The sequence below is a fragment of the Lissotriton helveticus genome, chromosome 3_1, assembly GCF_964261635.1.
Source record: "Lissotriton helveticus chromosome 3_1, aLisHel1.1, whole genome shotgun sequence".
NCBI classification, from domain to species: domain Eukaryota; kingdom Metazoa; phylum Chordata; class Amphibia; order Caudata; family Salamandridae; genus Lissotriton; species Lissotriton helveticus.
In genome coordinates this window covers 275145358-275161964 of record NC_136061.1, presented here as the reverse complement: position 1 = coordinate 275161964, position 16607 = coordinate 275145358, and the positions used below count along the sequence as shown (strand labels likewise).

The window sequence follows — 16607 nt, the reverse complement described above, 5'->3', positions numbered from 1 at the left end:
TGATATAAATGTAAATTTAGCAACTTGATTGGAAATTAAATTGTGTTCATGAATGTGCATAGGCAAAAAAAACAAGTATGGACTTATTACATCTGTGGGTGCAAATTATGCACCTGCTAATTTCCATTAGCATGAGATGCAGTGATTATCGGGCATGCAGTTTTGAGCAGTAGACTTCAAAATGTGGAATAACAAGAAAATTATTATTGTTTTGCCTTATTCCAAGGTGCCAAAAACAGAATTGTGTAAAGTTTTCACACTTGATTTGCTGCAGGTTTTATCTGCTACAAATTAGGAGGGCAAACACCTTCAACCCGTCTCTAATCGCATTTTGGATGCAGAAAGGTCGAAACTGGATCTCTGGACTGTAAAGTGACATTTAAGAGCAATGTTCCGCTATCCACCTTGTCAGTCAGTGTACAGTCATTATCTGACTTTCGGAAATATCAATTCGATAGAGACCTCTAGCCGCAGATTCCTTACCATTTAATTTCCCAGGCGTCAGACTGGATCCGGAAAATATTTCTTCGAGAAATACCCCTGCACTCTGGTAGGTGGAGTCAGTCGGCTCTGCGTCACGTTATCAGTATCATCTGCGCTGGAAGTTAAGTCCGTGTCATCAATATAGGTGCCACTTTGGCACGCTGATGTCAGTTTTTTCTTTTCACGTCAGTCAAGCGCTGATCTGTGAAGAAACCTACCCTCACTTTTATTTTTTTTATTTTTTATTGAGTGTTTTCAATGCCACATAGCATATACATCATCCAAGAACCAATGCATTGACACACATTAAATTACAGAGAAAAAGAAAGAAACAACATAACCATGTCCCAGGATAGCACGCAGTAAGACAAAAAAAACACAGGTACCCCTTTGTGATCAGTGATTAACCTACATGTCTATAACACAGTCCCACCCTATCTCACATATGCATAGTCCGGGTACATTGAGGCCCCAGTTGGTTCTTTGTCCATCAACAAACTACCCATCAGTCTGCTCATGAGCCAATAGATATTCCCGTAGAGGAGCCCAGATATCACTAGGTCGGGAGGTCGCTGACAGTTCCTCAGTGTATAATTCCCAGCTGTTCACGACGGTATACCATGTCCTTGATCCACATATCAGTTTTGGGGTATAATCTACTGTTAGAAAAAAAGGAAAAGTGGGGGGGGGTCTAGATGGGTTAATTTTATGACCCTGTAATCTCAAACCCAATATACGTTAAACAATAAACAAGAGATATACGGTCACAAAAGATGTGTGTAGTATTGCACCTGAGAACTATATGGGATCATAGAACATAGAGAAATCTACCGTGGCTGAAAAACTCCCATCAGACCACCAATGTGGCGGAATATCATCACATGGGATACGTATGATGAATCCAAAGCTTGTCCATCCTTTCACGTGATGGTACAAAGATGGACTGTCATGATGAATATCTAGCCACAGTATATTTCAAAGATAAGTACTGATGGAGTGCAGTGCTCTGTGAAAAGATGTGAATGGTAAAGAAAAATGTTAAAATTGACTACCAGAACAGAAAATATGTTTATTGTGTACTCTTCCAGTGTCAAAATTAAAATTCCGCCCAATAGTAAGACATTATAACTATATGGGGGCGTAGTGCAGAGTGGTCGACATGTTTCGGCTATGTGGATAAAACGTATCCAGCTTTCTTCAGGACCGTGATTATATAGCAACTGCAATCAAAGTTTCTTTTATATAAGAAAAGACGATATCAAATCAGAATATTCCTACCAGCAACTTGGGTCCCCAATGTAAACAGGTGGAAAATGAAATTATTCGTCCCCTCCTACATGGAAGAAAGTGAATGGAATACATAGTGTAAAATAATGTTCACAGTGATCCGCAAGTTACACAAGAAAACAATACAAACAAACACACCATTAAACAAGAGCAAAAAAATTTTTGTCTCAATATCGTGCAGACAATGTTTGTTCTGCATATATACATGACTATTGGTCAAAGGATAATATGGTTGAAACCATTTTCCTACTTACCCAGCATTATGTGTGAAGTCGCCACATCTCACCCGGCACCAGCTCGGGAAAAAGTGGGGCCCCGCTCTATTAAGAATGGAAGAATTTGTGTAAGTATAGGCCGCAACCAAAAGATTTTTAAATCGCGACGAGTGCTCAGTTTGTAGCAAGCTTCCAGAAAAGGATTCTTAAAAAAAATCACCAATCGGTCTCAGAAGGGCACCCCGCCAGTCCAAATGACGGACAGTTACTGGTATGGAATGGACTTAAAATTAAGGACCTCAGGAAAGGAGGTTTCAACATACAGCTTATCACAGCTCTTTATTATTAATATGGCGAGGTTAGTAAAAACCCACCCCCCACTGACTCAAGTTGACCAAAAGTTTGCAGCGCTCACCTGTCCGTCGGCACCCCACGCCGTCGTCCGAGTAGGAGTGGAGGTACCGCCCGGACAGGAAGCGCGCCTTTTTATAGACCGGTGAATTGGTTAATGAACCATACCGGTGCACAGTTTGAGTCAAAGGTAGGCGTCTCTGCCCGAAGTCAGACCGAAGCGCCATTGGTTGAAGCCAATTCCGCTTCGCGGTTTGTGCGCAGATAGAAATAAACACAAGACGCTAAACATACGTGCATGCGTGTCATGAGATGTTTGTGCACGCATGCGCACAATGCTGTATCATAGCGCCGATCTGTTTAAGGGGTCGCTAAACATACGCGCTAAGTGTTGTTTAGTACGTGCATGCGTACAGTGCTATTTTCGTAGTGCCGATTCGTTAAAGGAATTCACATACTAATGAATAAATATGCGCACAGATGGGTGTGAACTCCACTACATCGGATAAAGCACTAAAGTAGATATCTACAGTAAGGACCAGAATTTACCATAGGCTGGCACGCATAATTTAGACTATGACATGGACAGGGCCCACGTAACCCAACTGTAAACATTAAGAAATATGTAAAATACATTAACGCGATATATGAAGAGATGTCAATGGACCGAGGGACCAAGGTGAGTTTAGACCTCAGATCCACATTTTATGAACCACAGTCTAATGAGGCCTCAGGCAAGGCAAGATCGTATACATATAGATCTATACCTATAATGTTAAAGTGTTGACCATACTATTTCATCATTCAATCCCCTGCTATCACTTTTAAGGGAAAAAATCAATTTTTGTTCTTTCAGGAACAAAAATCTGGAGATGTCACTGATATGGGGTGGGATAAATGGATGTTCTAAAATCACCCACCTTAGATCTTCTGCAGAGTGTTTCAGATTCAGGAAGTGTTCAGTCAGTCGTGTTGATCGTTTGTGACAGCGAATAGTGCTTTTATGCTCACTAATCCTTATTATGATTTTCCTGGTAGTGTAACCAATGTATCTCAAGGAACAGGGGCATGTGATCATATATATGGCTTTATCAGTGTTACAATTCGTGTGTTTCTTTAAGAGCCACGTCCTGCCTGTTCCAAGGTCGACTCTATCTGTTTTGACTGCCTGAGGACAGACACTGCACGAGCCACATGGAAAGTGGCCCTGTACAGGTGGAAGGTCCCAAAGGATTGTTGGTTTGTCTCTTTCTTGAAGTCTCGGTCTGGTATGTACCAGGCTATCACGCAAACTGGGTGCTCTCTTAAAAGAGAAAAGAGGCAAAGGAATATTCATGTCAGTAATATTCAAAATACTCCAATGTTTGCGGATAGTCTGTTGGATTTTATTTGAATGAATACTGAACGTACTGACAAACGTCAGCCTTTCTAACAGTGGTTTGGCTGGTCTCTTTTCCAAGAGTGCCTCCCGATTGTTATTGGAGGCTCGTTTCCAGGCTTTCTTGACCAAAGTTCTTGGATAATGTCTTTCCTGAAGTTGTTGCGAAAGCTTAGTAGCATGCTTCTCAAAGAGTTCAGAGGATGAGCAGTTCCTACGAACACGCAAGAACTGTCCCAACGGTAGGTTGGCCCGTAGGGAGCGTGGGTGATGGCTGTTAAACACGAGAAGGGAGTTTCTAGCCATGGGCTTGGTATAGAGCTCACATCCCAACTTCCCAGCTTCTGGAAAGATGGACACATCCAAGAAGGGTAGTTTCTCATGGCTGAACTCCAAAGTAAAATTCAAGTATTGATTTTGAAGATTAAGCCATTGGTGGAAAGATTGGATCTCAGCTTCCGAGCCTCGCCAGACCACCAGAATATCATCGATATACCTCTTCCACAGCAACACTTGGTGTATAAATGGGTTGCTGTGGTTGAGGACGTGATCCTGTTCGAATTGGTGGACATAGAGGTTGGCGAGGCTCGGAGCAAAAACACTCCCCATGGAGGTTCCAGGGATCTGAAGGAAGAACTGATCCTCAAATTTAAAGAAATTTTCCTTCATGGCTATTCTAGCACATTCAAGAATAAATCTTACTGGAGTGATACTGTCCAAATCTCGCAGGGATAGTAGTTGACTGATGGTTTCTAATGTTTCTTCCTGCGGTATACAAGTATACAATGACTCAACGTCGAAACTAGCCAAAAGGTCAGTCTCGGGATTGAATTCTTTCTCGGGTAGCAATCTAAGGACATCGGCTGTGTCCTGCAAATATGTGGGCATCTCCTTCACTAAAGGTCTGAGAAAAAAATCCACAAACGTGGAAAGAGGCTCCATGAGTGATCCTATCCCTGATATGATCGGGCGCCCTGGCGGAGGTCTAGTGGCTTTGTGGATTTTTGGGAGACAGTAAAAACCCGGTATGACCGGATTCTGCATTACCAAAAATCTAGCCTCATGAGGTGTTATCCATCCCTCTGCATCGCCTTCATCAACTAAAGTTCTAATAGTTGTGAGTAATCGTGGTGTAGGATCTTCAGTTAATCTCCGGTAGAATTGAGTGTTATCCAATTGTCTAAGACATTCTTGACGATACTGGACCATATCAAGAAAGACTGTGGCCCCTCCCTTGTCCGCCGGTTTAATTATAATTGACGGATCTTTAGACAAGTCAATGAGTGCATTCTTTTCCCTCTTGGGGAGGTTGTTAAAATTATTCAGAACTTCATCATGTAGTCCCATCACGTCGTGAGTGACTGCATGTTCGAAGGTGGTCACTTGTGAGGGGACCTGGTGGGCCAGAGGGGTAAACGTTGATTTTGGACGGAGTCCGGTATTCACAATTTCGTCCACAGTAGTCTTCTCAGCATCAGTTCTGTTTTTGAAAAAGAAATGGAGGCGTACTTTCCTAAAGAATTTTTCTAGTTCAATTCGCATCTGGAAAGGGTCGCCTTTGTATGTTGGCACAAAGCCAAGTCCTTTCTCAAGGACGGTAAGTTCTGTTGGTGTTAGAGTCCGCGAGCTTAAATTCACAACTAGGTTCAGCTCGTCTCCGCACTGGTGCTCTGTAGTGCTGCCTTCCTGCTCCGTGTATTGGGAAACGTGGGGTCCGCCTCCCACTGAACTGTTTGTTGCCCTCTTCTCTTTCCGCGATTTTGTCCTCGGCCACGTCCTAAAAAAGACGGGTCAGGAAAGAACTGTGGGTGCTGTATAAAGGGATTCATCTGTTGAGCAAAGGGGGGTGGTTGGAAACCGTAAGGGCCAGGAGGCCACCACGGGGCAGGGTTCTGATAATTGCCCGGATAGTTGCCCTGTGTTCCACCCCTCTGTCTGTTCCCTCTTCTAAAAAACCGCTGTGGTTGTCCCCCTCCCCGGGATGGACCACCAGTGGAGTTGAAAATATATGAGTCGCTGGAATCCGACCCTGAAGTTGAGTAATTAGACCCATATCGTTTACCTTTGTTATTGAATGAGGGTGCCACATAATCATCACTGGTGTATGGATAAATCTTAACCAGTGAGAAACGGGCCAGATCTTTTTTAAACTTGTCAATCTTGCTAGACAGTATATTATCCTTATAGTCTTTATTTGTTTTGTTTGTCTCATCCAAACGCTTCTTGAATAATGTGTTACATGTAGTCTTAATTTGGCCTTCCAATGTTTGTATCTCGATTAGAATGGTGTCAGCTACTCTTTTAGCAGAGCTGATAATCAAGAGTAGCCAATCTTGTGTACATCGCCACGCTATCATGGACCAATCACGCAAAAAATCTTTGTCAGTAAGAAAAAGTCTGGGTACATTAGTTACGATCAAGCCTGTGGGGGCACATTTACCCCGCAAGTATTCTGCCATAATGAGTCCATGGACTGTGATTCGCGAATGTGATTTCTTTAAATTGAGTAACGTGAGCCAGTCGTCTCTAGCCAAATTAGTGGTCTCTGGTAGAGTGTCCAAAATGCAAGGATTTTCAGCAAGGATCGAGTTTAGAAACTCGTCATCAAATGCCAGACCCGCAAAGTCTGCCATGGTCAAGCGAAGGGTGCCCAAATAGGAGTCAAAAGGGAGAGCAAAAAATGGAAAAAACCAAGGATATTGACCTTGATTCGTGGAAAAGACCCGCAACCGAAGTTGCTCTAAATACTAGAAAAAAAGGAAAGGTGGGGGGGGTCTAGATGGGTTAATTTAATGACCCTGTAATCTCAAACCCAATATACGTTAAACAATAAACAAGAGATATACGGTCACAAAAGATGTGTGTAGTATTGCACCTGAGAACTATATGGGATCATAGAACATAGAGAAATCTACCGTGGCTGAAAAACTCCCATCAGACCACCAATGTGGCGGAATATCATCACATGGGATACGTATGATGAATCCAAAGCTTGTCCATCCTTTCACGTGATGGTACAAAGATGGACTATCATGATGAATATCTAGCCACAGTATATTTCAAAGATAAGTACTGATGGAGTGCAGTGCTCTGTGAAAAGATGTGAATGGTAAAGAAAAATGTTAAAATTGACTACCAGAACAGAAAATATGTTTATTGTGTACTCTTCCAGTGTCAAAATTAAAATTCCGCCCAATAGTAAGACATTATAACTATATGGGGGCGTAGTGCAGAGTGGTCGACATGTTTCGGCTATGTGGATAAAACGTATCCAGCTTTCTTCAGGACCGTGATTATATAGCAACTGCAAGCAAAGTTTCTTTTATATAAGAAAAGACTATATCAAATCAGAATATTCCTACCAGCAACTTGGGTCCCCAATGTAAACAGGTGGAAAATGAAATTATTCGTCCCCTCCTACATGGAAGAAAGTAAATGGAATACATAGTGTAAAATAATGTTCACAGTGATCCGCAAGTTACACAAGAAAACAATACAAACAAACACACCATTAAACAAGAGCAAAAAAATGTTTGTCTCAATATCGTGCAGACAATGTTTGTTCTGCATATATACATGACTATTGGTCAAAGGATAATATGGTTGAAACCATGTTCCTACTTACCCAGCATTATGTGGGAAGTCGCCACACCTCACCCGGCACCAGCTCGGGAAAAAGTGGGGCCCCGCTCTATTGAGAATGGAAGAATTTGTGTAAGTATAGGCCGCAACCAAAAGATTTTTAAATCGCGACGAGTGCTCAGTTTGTAGAAAGCTTCCAGAAAAGGATTCTTAAAAAAATCACCAATCGCTCTCAGAAGGGCACCCCGCCAGTCCAAATGACAGACAGTTACTGGTACAGTATTCATTCAAATAAAATCCAACAGACTATCCGCAAACATTGAAGTATTTTGAATATTACTGACATGAATATTCCTTTGCCTCTTTTCTCTTTTAAGAGAGCACCCAGTTTGCGTGATAGCCTGGTACATACCAGACCGAGACTTCAAGAAAGAGACAGACCAACAATCCTTTGGGACCTTCCACCTGTACAGGGCCACTTTCCATGTGGCTTGTGCAGTGTCTGTCCTCAGGCAGTCAAAACAGATAGAGTCGACCTTGGAACAGGCAGGACGTGGCTCTTAAAGAAACACACGAATTGTAACACTGATAAAGCCATATATATGATCACATGCCCCTGTTCCTTGAGATACATTGGTTACACTACCAGGAAAATCAAAATAAGGATTAGTGAGCATAAAAGCACTATCCGCTGTCACAAACGATCGACACGACTGACTGAACACTTCCTGAATCTGAAACACTCTGCAGAAGATCTAAGGTGGGTGATTTTAGAACATCCATTTATCCCACCCCATATCAGTGACGTCTCCAGATTTTTGTTCCTGAAAGAACAAAAATTGATTTTTTCCCTTAAAAGTGATAGCAGGGGATTGAATGATGAAATAGTATGGTCAACACTTTAACATTATAGGTATAGATCTATATGTATACGGTCTTGCCTTGCCTGAGGCCTCATTAGACTGTGGTTCATAAAATGTGGATCTGAGGTCTAAACTCACCTTGGTCCCTCGGTCCATTGACATCTCTTCATATATCGCGTTAATGTATTTTACATATTTCTTAATGTTTACAGTTGGGTTACGTGGGCCCTGTCCATGTCATAGTCTAAATTATGCGTGCCAGCCTATGGTAAATTCTGGTCCTTACTGTAGATATCTACTTTAGTGCTTTATCCGATGTAGTGGAGTTCACACCCATCTGTGCGCATATTTATTCATTAGTATGTGAATTCCTTTAACGAATCGGCACTACGAAAATAGCACTGTACGCATGCACGTACTAAACAACACTTAGCACGCATGCGCGTATGTTTAGCGACCCCTTAAACAGATTGGCGCTATGATACAGCATTGTGCGCATGCGTGCACAAACATCTCATGACACGCATGCGCGTATGTTTAGCGTCTTGTGTTTATTTCTATCTGCGCACAAACCGCGAAGCGGAATTGGCTTCAACCAATGGTGCTTCGGTCTGACTTCGGGCAGAGACGCCTACCTTTGACTCAAACTGTGCACCGGTGTGGTTCATTAACCAATTCACCGGTCTATAAAAAGGCGCGCTTCCTGTCCGGGCGGTACCTCCACTCCTACTCGGACGACGGCGTGGGGTACCGACGGACAGGTGAGCGCTGCGAACTTTTGGTCAACTTGAGTCAGTGGGGGGTGGGTTTTTACTAACCTCGCCATATTAATAATAAAGAGCTGTGATAAGCTGTATGTTGAAACCTCCTTTCCTGAGGTCCTTAATTTTAAGTCCATTCCATACCAGTAACTGTCCGTCATTTGGACTGGCGGGGTGCCCTTCTGAGAGCGATTGGTGATTTTTTTAAGAATCCTTTTCTGGAAGCTTGCTACAAACTGAGCACTCGTCGCGATTTAAAAATATTTTGGTTGCGGCCTATACTTACACAAATTCTTCCATTCTTAATAGAGCGGGGCCCCACTTTTTCCCGAGCTGGTGCCGGGTGAGGTGTGGCGACTTCCCACATAATGCTGGGTAAGTAGGAACATGGTTTCAACCATATTATCCTTTGACCAATAGTCATGTATATATGCAGAACAAACATTGTATGCACGATATTGAGACAAAAAATGTTTTGCTTTTGTTTAATGGTGTGTTTGTTTGTATTGTTTTCTTGTGTAACTTGCGGATCACTGTGAACATTATTTTACACTATGTATTCCATTCACTTTCTTCCATGTAGGAGGGGACGAATAATTTCATTTTCCACCTGTTTACATTGGGGACCCAAGTTGCTGGTAGGAATATTCTGATTTGATATCGTCTTTTCTTATATAAAAGAAACTTTGCTTGCAGTTGCTATATAATCACGGTCCTGAAGAAAGCTGGATAAGTTTTATCCACATAGCCGAAACATGTCGACCACTCTGCACAACGCCCCCATATAGTTATAATGTCTTACTATTGGGCGGAATTTTAATTTTGACACTGGAAGAGTACACAATAAACATATTTTCTGTTCTGGTAGTCAATTTTAACATTTTTCTTTACCATTCACATCTTTTCACAGAGCACTGCACTCCATCAGTACTTATCTTTGAAATATACTGTGGCTAGATATTCATCATGACAGTCCATCTTTGTACCATCACGTGAAAGGATGGACAAGCTTTGGATTCATCATACGTATCCCATGTGATGATATTCCGCCACATTGGTGGTCTGATGGGAGTTTTTCAGCCACGGTAGATTTCTCTATGTTCTATGATCCCATATAGTTCTCAGGTGCAATACTACACACATCTTTTGTGACCGTATAATCTACTGTCCCACGTAAAGAGTACCCGCCTCTTTGCCAACACAAGAGCCACCCTCCCAAATCGCCCCACCGCAGCTTTTAATCCAGGCACATGGCCAAGTAAACATTCCTATGGCGTACAGTTAACCACCTGGCCTGTAATGGTGTGTAGAAGAGTAACGACCTCCTCCCACGATTGGTGTACCAGCCTACACGTCCACGCAAGATGAAGAAAGTCAGCCCCGCCTTGCCCATACCTCGTACAGCAACTCGTATCTCTAATTCCCATCTTATGTAGCTAGTCAGGGGTGTGGTATATCTGATGTAGATACTTGAAATGAATGATTCGTAAGTTACTATTGGACGTCAGCCTCCCTGTTAGAGTACAAATCTGCTCCCACACTATGTCAGTGACCAGGGGGTCCACTACAGCATTCCAACGTTCCATACTTCTGTCTACCCCATGGATCGTCTCCTCCTGCACTGTCCTATATAACCTTGTGAGCAGCTTCTTTATAGATGGAGCCACTATTAGCATTTGAAGCGCCTGTACCGCTTCCGGTTCATCAGGAAAATTAGTGTAATGGTCCCTTACTGCCCGTCTAAGCCTGCAGCAGGTGTACTGAAAAAGTGGCGTGGGATTTTGTATATAACCTAAGTCTTCCCCCGAAATGTATTTACCTTCCGGGTACAAATCACTCATGAGTGTGAGACCAGCCTCTCTAAGTGCTGTAATGGGGCCTGTCTCTCTCTCTAGCCCCCGACAAGGCAGCATGTCCCTCAATGGGTAATGCTGGAGCATACAGGGGAAGGTTATGGGCCAGTCTCCCAATCTCTTGCCATGCCGAGATTGTTTTATCTAACGTGTTTATCTCTGACTTAGGTGTCTGTCTATTAGTATGGGTGACAATGCTTTTCAGTTGTAGAGGATGCGCGTCCCCCTCTTCCACAGCCACATGAAGAATAAAGTCGTGATACCTGAACCAAAAGTATGCATATTGAGCCTGTCCACATAGGTAGTACACATAATAATCTGGAACATTAAATCCCCCCCTTCTCATATGCCAATGTCAATGTGTTCCAGCTAATCCTCGGCTGTTTATTCTCCCATACTAAGCACAGCAGTTGAGTCTGGACGGTCTTAAAAAAATGTTTTGTCAGTTTAATAGGAATGTTGCAGAACAGGTATAAAACTTGGGAAGGACAATCATCTTTATAACCGCAATGCGATCTGCCAGGAATAGCAGCAAGCAGACCCAGCGATCGATCTGCTGCACCAGCGCTGTGTATGCACAACCATAATTCTCCCTGATCACGACCTCGGGGTCCCGATGTATCCATACCCCTAAATATTTGACTGGTTCTGCAGTCCATACTAATGGACATTCCACTTGGGGCGAGATCGTGGCGGACGTTAAGGGAATGAGAACAGATTTCTCCCAATTTATTTGAAGACCTGAGAAGAGACCAAATCTAATCTATTTCTGTATAATCGGGGATAAAAAATGCTGCAGTTCGCGGACATAAAGGACCATGTCGTCCACGTAGAGAGAGATTCCAACCGGCCTATTAGTAAAATTCAACGCAGCAGTCCTATGAGTTTGCCTGATCTTGCACACTAGTGGTTCCAACACTATAGCAAAAGGAAAGAGGGAAGGGGGCATCCTTGCCTAGTCCCGCGTTCTATGCTAATCGGCTCTGATATGAGCCCGCCCACCCTAACTCTCGCGGATGCATCGGTATACAGGACCTGAATCCAGCGAACAAAAACGGGGGAATTCCATCCTATTCAGGATGTATATCATGTATTTCCGCTCAATAGAGTCAAACGCTTTTGCATCCAGATTGATCAAAGACAATGGGCGATAAGAGTCTCACCGTGATGGATGTTTATCTTTTTTCAACAAGGTGATAATCAAGGCCTGCCTCAAGGATGGGGGGCGATACCCCCTATCGTGGGCCTCTGCATACATTTCCAATATATGTGGTATAAGCAGATCAGCAAACGCCTTATAAAACTCCTCTGTCAGACCATCCGGCCCCGGAGCCTTATTGTTTGGCAGAGAGAAAATGGTCTCTTTGAAATCCTCTTCATCTATGGGTAGACTCAAGTATTTCCTGTGTACATCTGACAACCATGCACACGCTGTATCGTCTAAGTACTCATTCATAGCCGACTCAGGCATGCCCCCCCGGGACGTATATATAGATGCGTAAAAGGACCCAAATTACTCCACAATACCCTGTCGGGAATGATGAGCTTCACCAGATTCATCGACTATATGATCAATCGGGGGATTATCCGTCCTGTCGCGTAGTCGGTTAGCCAAGACCCTGCCCGGCCTGCCACCCTCGCCATAAGTTCTAGCCACATACCGTTTGGATAAATATTTCACTTCCGTGGTCGCTAATGAGTTCTATTCCTCCATGTGTTCATGAATTTGGCCCAGCGTTTCAGTCGAAGGTGCAGTATTGTATCGAGTCTCTAGGTCCCCTAGCTTTTCCTCAAGTTTACCCAATTGTCCTCTAAGGATTCCCGCCGAGGTGCTTAAACCCACCCCTCTAATCGTCACCTTAAAAGCGTCCCATAGCATTCCTAATAGTCTCAGCATACACCGGATCTAGCAGTGTGTCAGCTCGGAAACGCCAAGTGAATGGTCGGTGCGGTTTTGCAGGTATAGTTATGTCAAGGACAACCGGATTATGGTCTGATAGAGTTCTCGGGAGTGGGCTCCACCCACCCATTAGCTTCCCCACTGAGTAGCCAGTAATCTAGTTGTGACCAACTATTAAAAGCAGGGATGATGTGCGTACCCTCCATAACACCCTCATTTAGCTGCCGCCAAGCGTCTAACAGGCCCATCTCCACCATGAAATCACGTGTGCACTGCGCAACTTTCACCGTGTGCGCCCCAGCCGGGTTAGATTTATCCACGAGTGGATTAAGATGTGTGTTGAGGTCACCCCTACATATAATCGCAGCCTCCGGCCAAGTGCGCAGTACATTAAACAGTTGCAAGAAAGGCGCCCCATCATCCACCACAGGACCATATATATTAACGATTGTCACCAGCACCGTCCCAAGTTTATCGTGCACCATAGCCCATCGGCCCTCCATGTCCACGCAGGTCTGTAGAGGCTAAAATGAGACATCCCTCTTAATAAGAATAAGGACCCCCTCGCATAAGTGGAGTAGGATGGGGCTAAACGGTAGGTCGCCCATCTGCGCGCCACATTGCCCTCTGTATATTTACTCAAGTGGGTCTCTTGTAAAAGAGCAATCTACACCTTGTGTCAATCCAGCTGTGCCAGCACTTGCCTCGTCTTCTTAGGTGTATTCAGCCCTCGGACATTCCAAGTTATGCACTTGTACAATGCTCCTGTCATCTATGACAGGAAATATGACAGTGATTGCGGGTAACTGTTTTAAAGCACATAGACATGTATGCAAGCCAAACCAATGCATCATTACACTTCCAATCGTGGTACCCGTGACTGAAAAAAATTAAACAATCCCACCCTCCCACTTCAGCAGTCCCAATTTGCCAAAGACCTGACCCATATGTAACTCCCAACCCAACAGAAACAAGAGGAAACGGTGTATCTGGTGGGGAATGCCCATCGGGGGACGTAGCGGCAAAGTCCACTCCCAGCTCTAATAGGGAGGGGGCCACCAATATGATAACCCAACCCACCGCGATGACCATCCAATAAGTTTCACAGGAAACAACTTTTTGTAGGACATTAGGTGAAGAGACCGTGTCCACTCTAACCATGTGACCACACAGTGCTCAGCAAACCACCATTTTAACCCACTAGTCACAGCATATAGTTTCATCTAGTAGCAGTAGCTGCCCCAAGCGAGTGTCATATGTATGTACATGGCATAGTTACTATCAAACTCACCAAAGTCTTTACCCAACCTGCCCAAACAAAAGATCCTGCGGACTGGAGCACCCATTAACACTGGGACCAGCCCATCCTACTGTTCATTCATCAATGTCCGATGTGTGGTCTGGTGATTTCCGCCGACGTTGTAGAGATCTGACATGTTCCATCGCTTGCTTGGGATTCGTGAAGATTTTGCCGCCGTCTGCCTCCCCAATGCGCAGCCTCGCTGAATAGAGCATGGCATAGGGAATCTGTTCTTTAATCAGCATCTTCTTGACGTTTTGAAACTCCTTCCTGGCCGCCTGTACGCTTGCTGTAAAATCCGGACAGAATGACAAGACATTATTTTGATAGGTTATCATGCCCTTCTGTCGAGTCACTCTCAAGATAGTATCACGATCCCTGAAGTTAAGCAGTCTAGCAATGATAGGCGCCTCGGTGGAGCGCCAGGCGGCGGACGCGCCGCCAGGAATCGGTGGGCCCGCTCCATAGCAAATAAAGGTGATATGTTGTCTGTGCCACAGACTTCGTGTATCATTGCCTCCATATAGTCCTCCAAACGCCCCACATTGGTCGATTCAGGAAGGCCCAAAACGCAAATGTTGTTGCGCCTTGAGCACACTTCAATGTCCTCATTCTTTGCTTGTATCACCGCTAGGAGTTTCAAGATATCCGAAGTCTTCGCAGCCACCTGTTGTAATCCATCTTCCGCATCTGTAATGCGCTGATCCGCTTTGCAGATGCGCGCAGCTTGCTCATCCAGCTTCACTGAGAAATGGTCCATCGAGCCATTAAGGGCCTCAATTGTCCCATCTATGGCTTTTAGACTGGCCTGAATGGCAGCAAGCGACTTCTCAAGTGCTGTAGGGCCCTGTGATGTGGCCTCCGGTCTGAGGCCGCATTTTGTATAGATTTGCCGCCCTTGCGTCGTTCAAAAGTGAGGCGTGGTTGGTTCTTTTCCGGCTTACCCATGGTGCGTGCCACCCTCAGCAAGTGTGTGGCGCCTCGGGATAAGACAATGACAACCTATGCGGTCTGCCATATGTACACTGAGAGTTCTGGATGCCGAATGAGAATCAGTTCAATAATATCACGGCCCGCAGCAGTGCCCCCTTCAGTGCTTTAATAGTGCTAGTTCCAGGTGACATATGTTGCAAAGCAGCAGGTAGAATCTAGAGATATGCCCGTCAACTGGGATTAATCCTTCAGTGCAATGTGGGCACTCTTTTGGTCAGACTATACCCGATGGCTTTGTATCCCACTTGACCAGTCCGGCTGGCTGCTCAAAAAAACAGGCAGACCACGAACACAGAGGTCCACAGATTACAGTCCAAATATAACGGCACAGGGGGGGCACATACACACAGTCCCGTGATGAGGAGGCACAAGAATCACCACGTGCCGATGGAACGCGCGTCCAAATGCCAAACAACGGTGCTCCCGCTGCCAATCCAACTCCACTGTACTTAATGGCGGCTCACCACACCACGCAAGTGTCACCTTGGAGCTCACCTCATGCAGCCAATGCGGGTGTGGGCAGCCTATTCGGGCACAGGGCCCTGTCAGCGGAGGTTCCGGTGATATCAAAGAAAGGGGGGAGGAGGGTCAAAGGCTGCGAGGAGCCGCAATGCGAATCCCCCGGCAGCTGTCCTGATTTCCAATCGCAGGGCCTACTCGCGGCCTGCTCTCCAGCCCAACGCCAGCCGCTTGCGTACCTCCAGCGACCCAGCTCTCTGCACGGGCCTCTCGCTTATGTTTGCAGCTGCTGGTGCGGTCTCAGTCTGCTGCACAAACAACACCGAGGCACCTCCTCAAACCCTTTGATCTTCGCTGCGCCCCGGTGCGCCCCACGTTTACCAGGAGCGTAGTTCCAGGTAGGTGGAGGGTACGGAAAAGCAAGTCTCCCTCACTCACTCCGCCACCATTTCCATGAGGCCGGGGCACCTCCCACGCTCTAGATCTCTCCCCATCCCTCTCACCAGGACACAAAACACCTCCTCAGGTCAGGCTCGGCGTCAACATCAAAGTCTCTCTGAGTAGCACAGCGGATGGCCTAGCAGAAGGTAGGATAAATGAAGGATGTCGTTCGGAGGCCGAGAGAGCAACACTACAGTACAGCCATCTTGCCGAGCACCAGGCCACGCCCCAGAGCTACCCTCACTTATTAAGAAGATTTTTCAACTCTTTGTTGACCCCTTTTTTCCACTGTGTCTACAAATCATGTCTAGGAAGACTTCAGAATTCAAGCTGTGTGGTGCCTGTCACCGCGCCATGTCGGTGACGCACCTGCATTTGGTTGGTTTGTGGTGTCTGGACCATGACCACAACTCTGAGTTGTGCTCTGACTGCCAGGCTTTGGCTCCTAAGGCATGGAGGAAGCAGTCCCTAAAGCTGCTTGCGGCCCGGCATGCAATGCCGCATTAGTCTCTTTGGAGGTCTCGATCGTGAGGATGGTCCCAGACCTGCTCCAGGTGTCCCAAGTCCTCTTTGTGCCACTCACGATCATCAGGACACTAAGGTAAGAGTCACAAGAATTCGAAGCATGGTACGACTTCTCCCTGTCGGTTGGATGACGCCACAGAGGAGTCTCTGTGTTCAAGTCCTCGTCCTCCGGAATCTGCACCTACGTCGCTCCACCCCTCCCAAATTTTCCATGGC

The 16607-nt window shown here is 45.3% G+C and overlaps 1 protein-coding gene across 3 annotated transcripts in view; it reads left to right on the top strand.

Annotated features, from left to right (window-relative positions):
* Window positions 1-16607, top strand: part of USP32 (ubiquitin specific peptidase 32) — a 1745589-nt gene that overhangs the window by 1195806 nt on the left and 533176 nt on the right. The gene's annotated exons all lie outside the window — the stretch shown is intronic.